This window comes from Acomys russatus, chromosome X (assembly GCF_903995435.1).
Source record: "Acomys russatus chromosome X, mAcoRus1.1, whole genome shotgun sequence".
NCBI lineage: Eukaryota > Metazoa > Chordata > Mammalia > Rodentia > Muridae > Acomys > Acomys russatus.
In genome coordinates, this window is record NC_067169.1 from 70,990,142 (window position 1) to 71,000,950 (window position 10,809).

A 10,809-nucleotide genomic window follows, 5' to 3' on the forward strand; every position below is an offset into this window, starting at 1 on the left:
TCAGAGGACATCTATAGTAGGTTTATGTCCTATTCCCTCTCTTTGTTGGCTCCAGGGTCAATTTTATTTGTCCTCTGAATGTGTTACTTAGTTTTTTTAAGTCTCTGGATTATGGTGTAGCTGTTCTATATTCTATGACTATTATCTGCTCATATGAGTATATACCATTCATGTCTTTCTGGGTCTGGGTTACCTCACTCAGGATAATATTTTCTAGTTCCATTTGTTTGCCTGCAAATTCCAAGATTTCCTTGTTTTTAATAGCTGTGTAGTATTCCATTGTGTAAAAGTACCACAGTTTCTTTATTCAATCTTTGGTTAAGGGACATCTAGGTTGTTTCCAGATTCTGGCTATTATGAATAAAGCAACTATGAACATAGTTGAGCAAATGCCCTTGTTGTATAACGGAGTACCTTTTAGGTATATGACAGTGAGTAACATAGCTTGGTCTTGAGATAGTACTAGTCCCAATTCTCTGAGAAAGCACCATATTGATTTTCAAAGTTATTTTACAAGTTTGCAGCACCACTAGCAATGGGGGAGTATTTCGCTTTTCCCAAATCATTGTCAGCATGTATTGTCACTTGTGTTTTTGATCTTAGGTATTCTGACAAGTGTAAAATGGAATCTCAAAGTCCTTTAGATTTGCATTTTCCTAATGACTAATAATATTGAGTATTTCTTTAAGTGCCTCTCAGCCACTTGAGATTCCTCTATTGATAATTTCCTGTTTATCTCCCTGTCACACTTTTTAATTGTTTTATTTTGTTTGTTTATATTTAATGTGTTGAGTTCTTAATATATTTTGGATATTTGGCCTTTGGCGAATGTAGGATTGGTGAAGATCTTTTTTCAATATTTAGACTGTCATGTTTTTTTATTAACAGTGTTCTTTGCCTTAGAGAAGCATTACCATTTCAAGACATCCCATTTGTCAGTGTTGATCTTAGAGCGTGAGCTGTTGGTATTCTGTTCAGGAAGTTGTCTCCTGTGTCAAAGAGTACAACTGGATTTGCACTTGCTGCAGGGTGATAAATATGGATCTTTTTGCATTTTCTACATGTAGACATCCAATTAGACATAAACCCATTTGCTGAAAATGGTATCTTTTTCCCATTGTATGGTTTTGGCACATTTTTCAAAAATCAATGATTTTTAGATGTGAGTTTATTACTAGGTCTTTGATTTGATTCCGTTAATCAACCAATCTATTTTTATTTAAGTACCATGCAGTTTTTATTACTACTGCTCTGTAGTATAGCTTGAAATCATAAATGGAGATCACTCCAGAAGTTCTTTTCTTGTGTGGGATTGTTTTAGCTATTCTGTTTTTTATTCCCATATGAAGTTTAGAATTGTTCTTTCGATATCTGTAAAGATTATGTTGGTATTTTGATCAGGATTACTTTGAGTCTACAGATTGCTTTTGGTAAATGGCCATTTTTATTGTGTTGATCCTACTGATCCATGAGACACAATGAAAGCAGTGGTAAGAGGAAAGTTCATAACACTAAGCACCTTCATAAAGAAATTGGAGAGATCCCATAGTAGCAACTTAGCAGCACACCTGTAAGCTCAAGAAGAAGAAGCAGCAAATAAAACAATTAGAATTACATGTCAGGAAATTATAAAACTCAGGTCTAAAATCAATAAACTAGAAACAAAGAGAACTAATTTTTCATATGACCATGATTTACATCAATATACAAAGTTCTATACCAATGAATTAAAAATACCCTTATTTCTGAGTAACAATTAAGGCCTTGAGTTGAAGAGTAGAATCAATAATCTACATTTTGTTCTATCCTCCCTCAGTATTTCTATATCCCCTTTCTTTCTTTTCAGCTCCTATTTCTTTACCTATGAGAGAAACATAAAGGAAAAGAGAGATGTCCCTGATTCCAACCTACCTTTCTCTCTGTCTAAGACCAATAAAAACTTATAACCACCTCCCAGTGAAAATAAGCATCTGTAGCCCAAGAGACAAACAGAAACCTACCCAAGCCCTGTTAGAGGAACTAGGATGCCATTCTCTTAAGGTTTATTCAGGCTGATTTAGAGAAAAATAATAACTTTGAAGGGGTCTAAAAGCAATGGGGAAAGGGTTTAAGTAAGACAGGGATAGCATTTGTGGACCATTTTCTAAATGTTGCAAAATTCCAGACCTAATTGGAGTTCTGTGTGGGACAGTCTGAAATGTTAGACCAATTGAGATCATCTGCTTTCTACAATGCTATCCTGGAAGCTGTCCAATTCTGATGGGTGACAACAAATGAGGCTCCTGGAGCTGGGACCTGGAATATGTAGGATGCTGCATGCTGGGAGGAATTAATCTTGTCAGGTCTGATCCAGCATCAGTGTTTCGTTCTTTTGTTGTGAAAACATAATTTCTCATAAACAGTATACAGTTATAACATAATTGTATGAGGTATGTGGGATGTACAGAGCAATTACCACAAGAAAATATACCCTAGGTCTAACAGATAGATATTATTCTATAGATATATAAGGTAAAATAGTTAAATAAGGTCTTCAAAAGCCTTGAAAACAAGACAAGTTAACTCCTGCCAGCAATCAGCCTACCACAAAGAAGATGAGGAACATCAAAGAACCTCCTTATGGAGTTGACTTCAAATGTGGCAAACAAGCCACTGAGCAAAATGTCCTCATTTCTGCCACAGAAATGAGCTGAACTCTGCCAAGACAGGGTGAGCAAGTCCTCAGTAGTTCCTGCCTTGCAAATATGTCTGTCAGAGATATTGGGCTAGAAGGCTAAAGAAGATGATCCAACATTATACAAACTGTTCGGTGACTGTTCAGGCAGTAAACTGTCTCAGTTATTTTATTTTTTATTTATTTATTTTTTTTTGGAACCTATTAACCTGCACTTTCGGTTCACTCAGGTATACAAGTTTTATCCCTTCTCAAGTCTCCAATGGGGCTGAAGCCCAGATAGTTTATACTTCAATTAAGCTTAGTTGGTTAGGGGTTAAGATGCTTTTAGGTCAATACAGATGTTTTAAGTTAATAGAGAAGAGATATGATAGATATTGATTTTCATTCTGAAATTTAGACCCAACAAGGTAAGAAAGATGCTTTCTTCATGTTTGACAAATATAAATAGTCAAATCACTATGAATGTAACATTTATATAACTCTTGTCTCATGGTTCTTCCTGCTGTATGTAGGTTATTTCATTCATGTGTAATAATGTAAATGTATATGTTAAAGTTAATTTTAAAAAAAGAAACAAAGAGAACAAAACAAAGAATCAATTAAACAAAGAGGTGGGCTTTTTCCAAAATCAACAAGACAGACAAACTCTTAACCAAACTAACAAAAAGGCAGATGAAGATTATCTAAAGATACAAAATCAGAAATGAAAAGGGAGACATAACAACAGACACTGAGGAAATTCAAAGAATCATTAGGTCTTAATTCACATGCCTGTATTCCACAAAATTTGAAAATCTCAAGGAAATGGATTACTTTCTTGATAAATTTCACCTACTGAAGTTGAATCAAGATTAGGTAAATAGTTTAAACAGTCCTATAAGCCCTAAGAAAGTATAAGCATTCATCAAGCATCTTCCAACCACTAAAAGCCCAGGACCAGAGGGTTTTAGTGTAGAATTCTAAATGATATTCAAAGAAGAGCTAAAACCAACAACACCCCAAACTATTCCATAAAATAGAGACAGAAGAAACATAACCAAATTCATCTTAGGAAGCCACATCCACCCTGATACTTAAACCACATAAAGGCTCAACAATGAAAATTTCAGAACAATGTCACTTATTGTACCAATAGGTACTTGATGCAAAAATATTCAATAAAATACTCACAAACCTAATTGAAGAACACATCAACTACATCCTCCACCATGATAAATTAGGATTCATACCAGGGATGCATTGATGGAATAACATATGAAAATCCATAAGTATAATTCACCTTACAAAAAATTGAAAGAAAAAAATCACATGATTATTTCATTAGATGCAGAAAGATCTTTTGATATCATCTAACACCCCTTCATGATGAAAGTCTTGCAGAGATCAGGGATACAAAGTCCACACCTAAACAACATAATCACTATATACAGAAAGCCAATAGCTAACAACAAATTAAATGTAAAGAAATTTCATTAAAATCCAGGACAATACCAGGTTTCTCACTGTCTCCATATCTCATAAATATAGTATTTGAAGCTCTAGCTAGAGCAAGAAGACAACTAAAGAAAATCAAGGAGATAAAAATTAGAAAGGAAGAAATCAAATTATCATTATTCACAAATGATCTTCTAGTAGACATAAATGAACCAAAAATTGCACCAGAGAACTTATACAGCTGATAAATACCTTCTTCAAAGTAGCTGGACACAAATTTTAAAAAATCAGTATCCTTGCTGTATACAAAGGACAAACAGGCTGAGAAATAAATAAGGGAAACTACACCATTCATATCAGCCATAAATAATATAAAGTATCTTGGTGTATCTTTAACCAAGTAAATAAAGACCTATATGACAAGAACTTGAAGTTTCTCAAGAAAGAAATTGAGGAAGATATCAGAAGATGGAAAGATGTCCCATGCTTCTGATCTCTTTACTACCTGTATTCCAGAAGTATCAAACTCTGAACTTTATCAATTGGTTGTGGTAAACTCATCCAGATTTAATGATTCTCTTTTTTTTTCTTATATATATATTTTATTTTATTCTATTTTAATATGTATCTATTGAAAACATTTTTTAATGCAATATTTCTAGTCTCAGTTCCATCCTCTCCAACTCCTTCTAGATCCTCCTCACATACCCAAGTCTGCACCATTTCTTTATCTCTGTCTTTAGAAAATAAACAGGCCCAAACAACCCCAAACAAAACAGAATTGGGAATAAGGATAAATACAAGAAACACACACACAAAGAAAAAATTCATAAAATAAGACCATAATTAGTAATATAGAAGTAAAAGATCAGTAAGACAAGACAAAAATGCCCAGGCAAAGGAGTATAAGACAAGAAGTTTATAAAATGATCACTGACTTCATTTTGTATTGCCTATTTACCGTGGGACATTTGGCCCACTCTACAGGATGTAATCTATACCTGAATCTGCTCCAGTGGCCAAGAACCTGGGTTTAAATAGACCATGAGCCTAGGTGAAAACCCTACCTTATTGTTTGCTGAAGGAACGTAGAAACAGAATGACTCCTAGACACATTCTGTCATAGGTATAGATCAGTACTTCACTCAGTCATCATCAGAGAACCTTCCTCTTGCAATAGATGGAAACTAATGCAGAGGCCCAGTACTAGAAAATGTGTGGAGTGTGAAAAGTTTTGAAATACTCAATCTTATATAGGTTATTTTCACCAAACCCCTCCTAGCATGCCTGAGATAGCTATACATAAGAGGAAACAGGAATAATGTAAGAGCAAATGAGGATATATGGCACCAAGGAAACTGTATTCTAGATAGAACTGCACTGATGCAAAATATGAACTAACAGAAACTGTGGCAACATGCACAGTGACTCCATAAGTTCAATCCATCTACAGTTCCAGTGCTGAGAGGTAGAGGTAGACAAGAGCCTTATGCGTAAACAAGTGTCATCCACCAGCAAAGGAAAATGATGAGTTTTCTTTAATGAGTTTTTAGCTCAATCTATATCCAATAAAGTTTTTCTCCCTTCAGATCTTAGAAAGGAAAGAAATCAAAGCAATTTTATTAGCAACTTCTGATGTAGTTGTTCAAACTATGGTTCACATGTTTTATTTCACTTTATCCCAACAACCATACTGCCAGAAATAGATATTATTTTTTTATTTTAGAGACTGATCACCTGAAGTTCAAAAAAGTAGAATAACTAACCAAGGTTTTTCTACTAAGTCAGTTGGAGAAATAACTCAACTTCCATCTAATTCCAGAACTGAACTCAAGACACTGCCAAATGCATAATGAGTGAGTTAACCCAGAAGCAGAAAGAATCAAATGGTATATACCCACTTATATCTGCATACTAGCCCAAGGGGCATGTCCCACGAAAGCCTTCACTTACCAGGAAACTGGGACAGAGGGGAGGACATCCTATTGGGACTCTAGATGAGAGAAGCATGGGAGAATAGCAAAATAGAAGGATCCAGAGGGTCCTAGAAACCTACAAGTAGAACATTATGATAGGCAGATTTGGGCCCAGGGGTCCCGCTCAAATTAAGACACCAGCCAAGGACAATACAGGTGGTAAACTTTAAACCCCTACCCAGATCTAGCCAATGGTCAGAGCATTCTCCACAGTTGAGTGGAGAGTGGGATATGACTTTCTCACCTACTCTGGTGCCTCACATTTGACCATGTCCCCTGGAGGGGGAGACCAGGTGGCACTCAGAGGAAGAACAGCAGGTTACCAAGAAGAGACTTGATACCCTATGAACATATACAAGGGGAGGTAATCCCCCTCAGGAACAGTCATAGGGGAGGGGAATAAGGGGAAAATGGGAGGGAGGGAAGAATGGGAGGATACAAGGGATAGGATAACCATTGAGATGTAACAAGAATAAATTAATAAAAAAAGAAAATATTACTTAAATACTATGATAAATCCAATTAATATATAGACATTATTTTTATATAGTATACAATCACTATATCCTAATTGATACATAATTGGCAAAACATATCATGGAATTGATGATATTTTGATAATTAAATGTTTTGAAAACTTAAAAAAAAAAAAGAAATTTAAGTAACATCTTCAATCCAATTGAAGTCTTCCAAAAAAAATTCTCTTATGCACTATTATTTCCTACCTGCAATTTTCCCGCCCTCTTCTTCTCCCAGTTCCTCCTCAACCTCCCTTTTCCCCCTATTAACTTCTCTTATGTTTCCCTTTCAAAAAAAGAAACAAGGCTGGAGATATGGCTCAGCTGTTAAAGGATAGATTCACAAGCAACAATATAAAAAAAGAAACAGGTTTCCAAGGGATATCCACAGAACATGGCCTAACAAGATAAAGTAAGACTGATCAGACATTCATATTACAACTGGATATGACAAGCCAGTAGGATGAAATGTATCCCAAGAACAGACAAAACAGTCAGTGACAACCGCCGACTCCCTTTGTTGGGAGTCTCATAAGAACACCAAATTACACAACCTTAAGATATATGCAGAGCAGTAGTTTGAGCAGAACCCCCTGGGCCCTAATCCACCAGTCATGATAATCTTCTTGTAGGTTTCTAGGATGCTTTGTATCCTTCTATTTCCCCATCTCTTATATTTCTCTTACCTAGAGTCCTAGTAGGATGTCTGAACATCTATCCCAATACCCTGGTAAGTGAAGACTTTCATGGGCCATGCCTTTTGGGCTAGGGCCCATTTTTAGTGAGTATATACTATGTGAGTCTTTCTGCTTGTGGGTTAACTCACTCAGTATGATTATTTCTAGTTCAATCCATGTGTTCACAAATTTCAGGATTTCCTTGTTTTTAATAGTTGATTAGTATTCTGTAGTGTAATGTACCACAGTTTCTTTATCCATTCTTCAACTGAGAGACATTTACACTGTTTCCAGGTCCTGGCTACTATGGATAAGGCTGCTATGAACATAATTTACCATAGGTCCTTGTGTAGTGGAGCATCTTCTGAGTATATTCCAAGGAGTGGAATAGCTAGGTCTTGAAGAAGCCCTATTCCCAGTTTTCTGAGAAAGTGCCAGATAGAGGATAATACATGCAGTAATCATTGAACTCCTACTCTGATCTAGCCCATGGACTGGACATTCTCCACAGTTATGTGGAGAGTGGGAACTGCCTCTGACATGAACATTGGTGTCCCGTATTTGACCACTTCTCCTTGGTGGGCGGGCCTGGTGGCACTCAAAGAAAGAATAAGCAGGCTACCAAAATGAGACTTGATAGCCTATGACCATATAGTGGGGGAGAGGTCCCCCTAGGTCATAGACCTAGGGGAAGGGAATAGAGTGTAAGTGGGAGGGAGAGAGGAATGGGAGGATACAAGTGATGGGATAACAATTGAGATGTAATCTGAATAAATAATTTTTTAAAAAGATATATGCAGAGAACCTATCTGAGAACCACACAGGCTCCCTAATTGTTCGTTCAATGTCTGTAATGTACTAGAACCCCGTTTAGTTGATTCTGTGGGGTGTGTATTCTCCAGGTACCCTCATTCCCTCCAGCTCCTACAATCCTTATTTCCTTTCCTCTTCATGGTTCCCATGGCTTTGCCTAATGTTTTCCTCTGGGTCTCTGATTCTGCTCTCTTCAGTTGCTGTATAATGCCCCTCTAATGAGGTTTAAGCACCCATCTATGAATATAACAAAACATCATTAGGAATTATTTCATTGACTTTTTGGCTAGGCATGTTTGGTTTTCTCATGGTCTCTTGGATGTATTGCCTTGGGTTCCTTTGCTATTCAGGCAGTGTCAACCATGAATTGACCACTGTGACAATTGTGCCACCATTGTCACAGCACTTCTTGCAAACAGTACAGATTAGGTCAAAGTTTTTTTCCTGGCTTGTTATTCCAATCCCACCACTGGGAGCCTTGCATGATTATAGAATTTGACTGGCTCAGGCTCCATATTGCCCTAGGAGACTTCAGTAGGGTCACTCTTATATATGCCATGGTGTTTCCATTGCAAGAGGTTCTGCATGGCACTCCAAATGCCACCTAATTTGAATCCTCTATTCTAGTTCTCTCCCTCAATCTCCTTCACCTGGCCATTTCCTGATCTTTCCTAATCTCATTTCCACCCACACTCAGTTCAGGTGACCTGCAAAATCTCCTTTCCCAGGGAGATACATGTGTCCCCATATTGAGCACTCCTTATTAGCCTCTCTTGGTCTGTGTTTTGTATCATGATTGAACTTATTTGACAACTAATGTCCACTTCTATGTGAGTAAATATATACCATGTATATCTTTCTGAGTCTGGGTTACCTTATTCAGGATAACCTGTTCTCATTTCATCCATTTGCCAGCAAATATAATGATGTTATTATTTTAGTGGTCAAATAATACTCAATTGTGTAAATGTACCACATTTTCTTTATCTATTCTTCATTTGAGAGACATCTTTTCAGTTTCTGGCTGTTATTAATAAGGCTACAATGAGTATAATTGGATAAGTGTCCTTGGGGTAAGATGGAAATTCCTTTGGGTATATGCCCAAGAGTGGAATAACTAACTAGATCTTGAAATAGATAGATTCCTAGTTTTTTAAGGAACCACTATAATGATTTTCATAGGAGATATACAAGTTTGCACTCCTACCAGCAATGGAGGAGTGTTCCCCTTGATTCATGTTTTTGGCAGCATGAGCTTTTACATGTGCCTTTGATCTTAGCCATTCTGAAAAATGCAAGATGAAATTTCAAATTTGTTTTGATTTGCATTTTTTGATGGATAAACATTTTGAACATTTCTTTAAGTGTTTCTCAGCCATTTGAGGATTCTCTACTTAGAACTTTAGTCCAATATTAATTTCATTATTTGGTTTGTTGATATCTAGTTTCTTGAGTTCTTTATCCATTTTTGATATTAGCCTTTTGTCAGATGTGGGATTGGTGAATATATTTTCCCATTGTGTAGGCTGCCACTTTCTCCTACTATCAGTGTCCTGAAACAGTTCTCTTCCAAATCTTCGTGCTTCTATCCACATATAAGATGAAAAAACAGTGCATCTAAACAAGAGAAGCTACGGAACTTTCTATGTGATCTACAAATTATTTCATTTTGAGGATTCTGCTAGCTTTGTTTTCTAAAATATGATATTACAACATTGTAATTATACTATGAACACCAAAATAGACAATGCATATAAAAACTGTCTGTAAACACAAATATACTCATTAGGGCATTGTCATCATGAATGTTTTATAGAAAAAACATAGAAAAGTCCATTTGGGAGTACATTACAAGGCCAGAGAAGTGCATTTGTGGGAAAGTCACAAGTCTCTCTCTAAACCATTTGTACTACATGACAGAAAGTATGATGGTCTCCCTTTTCAAGTATCCCTCCATTTCTTCATATTGCATTTAAAATGTACAGATAATCTCAAGGAGCTTCTAAAAACTTAAAAATTTCCTGATTAAGTTAGATAAAATAAGGCTTATGAGAATAAAAGCAAAATGGACTAATTTAAGATGAAGTCTTTCCTAAACAGAAATATTAGAAATTAAATTTTATAAATAGTATCTTAAGAACTTTGTTGAAGGTTAAACTTGTGTGTATGTGTGTGTGTGTGTGTTTTCTGCTCAAACTCAACAAGTGTATGACCTATGTACTGCATTATGATACATGTGCCCCAATAATTTGTTCATTTTGGATAATTTTAGCCTCCTGTTCTTTATTTAATTTTACTACTTTTCATTTGGAAATTTCAAACATGAATACAATGTGTTTTATCATATCTTTTTCTGATGCCCTTCCCTCCAATTTCTTTTACATTTCACTACCACTCTTCTCTCCAAATCACAGTCCCCTTGGGGGTCCCATATTATGTGGAGTAATGACTACTTCTGACATGGTCTTGGACTCTCCATGTTGATCTCTCCCCTGGCAAAGCAGCCTTGCCAGGCCACAAAGGAAGAGCCTATAGGTAGTACGGAGGAGACTTAATAGACTAAGGTCAGATGTTAGGAGAGGAGGGCTTCCATTTTTGAGGATTGAGGAAGTGTGGAAGGTGAGATTTGGAGGCAATGATGAAGGGGGGCTACAATCTGTATGTAAGGTAAAAGAATAAGAAGAAAAAAAATCCATTGGGCCTACTTAGTGCTG